Source organism: Syngnathus typhle, linkage group LG11, assembly GCF_033458585.1.
Source record: "Syngnathus typhle isolate RoL2023-S1 ecotype Sweden linkage group LG11, RoL_Styp_1.0, whole genome shotgun sequence".
NCBI classification, from domain to species: domain Eukaryota; kingdom Metazoa; phylum Chordata; class Actinopteri; order Syngnathiformes; family Syngnathidae; genus Syngnathus; species Syngnathus typhle.
This window is the reverse complement of record NC_083748.1, coordinates 9,663,475-9,666,475: the sequence shown is the minus strand read 5'-3', so window position 1 is coordinate 9,666,475 and position 3,001 is coordinate 9,663,475.

The following is a 3,001-nucleotide window of genomic DNA, read 5'->3' as shown; positions in this document are numbered from 1 at the left end:
GTAGCTGCACAGAGGTTGTGTGTTTCTGTTAGCACGGGGCTGTGTGTGTGCGTGTGTGCGTGTGTGTGTGCGTGTGTGTTTTGCAGAGCGCAACAGATTGTGCTTGTGTCTGACAGACAATAGCAGGAAGTGTTCATTTTGTACTCACAAAGCAAAGAGGATGGAACTATAATAAGGCTAAGCATTACCTGAGTAAATAATGTTTAGAGTCAGTATTCTAATTAAGAGAAATATCTTCCGTTATATGCTAAATAAAACATACAAAGCAAATCGAATAACATACGGCTCTTTGCAGATGTGCTGGTTCGATATGTGGAAGGGAAAAACGCTAGTCTGTCGTTTTTTATGACACCTCTTTATGTGTCCTGGCCATTAAACGCAGTATTGCATATAATGTCCATAGTTTTTCAAAAGGTCAAATCAAGGATGATACACACCAACTTTTTTTTTTAACTTTTGCATTGCTTTTGTAGTTTTTAACCCCCCCCCCCCTCTCACAAGAAAGCATTATCTTCACCTGATTGGAGCGTGCATCCGAAGGCTTTTTAAATGACAGGACAACAAAAAATGCCCTGACAAATAAACTTAACTAAATCAATTAATCACCCAGCCCTCGTTTGGCCTTTTAAAATGTTTTGCATGGAAAATAACAGGAACATTGATTCTTTGAATTTGATTCTCTCAAATCGTTTTTAATGGGCGAATCACGCACAACATTGCTCTGTTTGCTAACGCAACACAAGATGACCTAGCACAAGATTTTCAGCAGACACAGTCAGTGGCACATCAAACATGTTAGTTGAGTTAACCTGCTGATCTCTTCCCGAGGGAGTGTGTGCGTCTCTTGTCTGCCGAAGAGAAATGTGGCTGAGAGGGTCAGCAAGCACCATGACCTCAGCTGCTGTGTGGTCTGCCACTCCGCTCCGTTCAAATGTAACTTCATCCCTTGGGAAAACACACTGACCAAAGGAAACTCATGTTTGGGGGTCATGGACCTTTATATTTATTGAGAGGGATTTTCTTGCTCTCAATTTCTCCTCCGAGGTAATGCAAGAAAGAGCAAACTGACATTGTGCCGATTATTTTGGTGCGTCAAAGTAGAGGCATTTCTCAGAATCTGCACTTTGATGCATTGAGAGTCGATAAAAAGAACTGGTGATTTTTCCAGATCGAAAATAGGCTTGCTTTGACACATACAACATTTGGGGAGGACAAGAAGACAAAAAAAGAGAAAGTGAGACATTGAAAACAAGCGGCGTTGAAGAATATGACAGGATCTGCATCATCTTAGAAACATGCTAAGTGGAAACATACAAGAGGAGATTCCGTCCTGGGGTTGACTGAAAATAGATTTTTCATCCCCACCCCCCTCGCCCCATTTATATATGCCAATCCTTAAAACAAAGCAATGTCCTTTCGCGCATATGACCTCTCAACGAGACCCGGTCACACACTTTCCAGAATGTGAGACTCGATTGGGACTGAACGGCGAGCCGACCTCTGTCTACAGGAAGGGACAGTTTCCTGAAAGGTCATGCTTGTTCCAGCCAGACCAAACACGGCCTAATTGCTTTGTTGTTTGTCGGGCCGGGCCTGTTTTCGTGTTGCACTTTTCCTTTGTTTAGCATCCCCAAGTACATTACCTGCACCAATGGCCAAAAAGTTGGGAAGGATTGAGGAGGGAAGTCTGAGGAGTGGGACAAAGAAGGAGGAAGGGAGAAAATATAAAAGTATGATGGCGAGGGTGTGGGGGGCTCCGTGGCTCCTTTTCCTCTCTCAAGCTAAAAATAGCAAAAGTAGGAAGGTGGTGAAGGGAGGACCTGAATGAACAGGGGTAATAGGCGAGAGACAAACAGCTGGGGGAGAGCATGTTTTTTTTTGCAAGATGGCGGCCTGCCATGCAGCTGTACTCCGTCCTTCAAGCTCCGGCTCCCTCGGACATTATTACATCGGCCCGCTCTTTCTCTCACACTCATATGTTGAGCGGGAAGGAGAGTCATGGGCCCCTGACAACACCAAAGAAGCAAAAGAATGTGCAATATGAGGCAAGAGAACAGCTGTACGGCGAGAGAACAGCAAGTCGAGGGGCGGGAGGGTCAGTCCATTCACACAAGAGGTGCAGCTGAAGGGAGCCAACCTTTCTGCAAGCGGAATCAACAAATGCATGACATGGTTTCAATCAAGTCCAGAAAGTCCCGGCTGGGACGGCCGAGGCCCGACAGATGTGCGGCTCAGCTGTTGCTGCGGAACTCACGGGCTTGCGGTGGTCGGGTCTTTTATTAAGTAGGCTCCCCCGTGGCCAAACAACCTTGGGAACTCGGCTTAAAGGAATGACGCGAAGGAAATACGATAAGGTCACCCTGGTGAAGATAAAGTCTTGAGTCTTAATCCATTGGCCCAGTGAAGTTGATTCATCTTTGATCAACACTCACCTGAACCTTACACACATGCACCGAGGCTGGGTTCTTGTGAAATTCTCTTCAGTGAAAAGCCACTTTCTCTGTAGTTGCCACCAGCACAGATGGCGTAACCATAATAGCTTGAGCATGTTCCTTCACACTTAACACCTCAACCTGCCTGTTGGTTTCCGTTCTTCACTTTAGGGTAAATTTTAAAACTTGTCGCAAAAGTAGTTGGGCGTTTCAACTTCCTCGACTGATTGTCATGAACTTGCAGTTTTTGAGATCCAAATACAAAGCAGAGTTTATTTTAAAAACTTAACCTGAAAATAAAATAAAAATAATAGAAAGTATTCACAGACAATGCAACGTGCTGCAGTGACGACAAACAGAACACCTTGTGTCTTATCTGCATTGTGTCTTCTGTGTATGTAGGCCCCGAGGGGGACCACAGACCCCGCAAGGAGGTCAACAGGTGTCCCCCCACCTCCAGGTGCAAAACACCGCAACCTTTACAAAAAGTACAGCAACTATATACTACGCACGTATTCTATCTGCCAGATGGTCCTCTTATTAGATAACTCTTAATTCTGAGCTTCTAT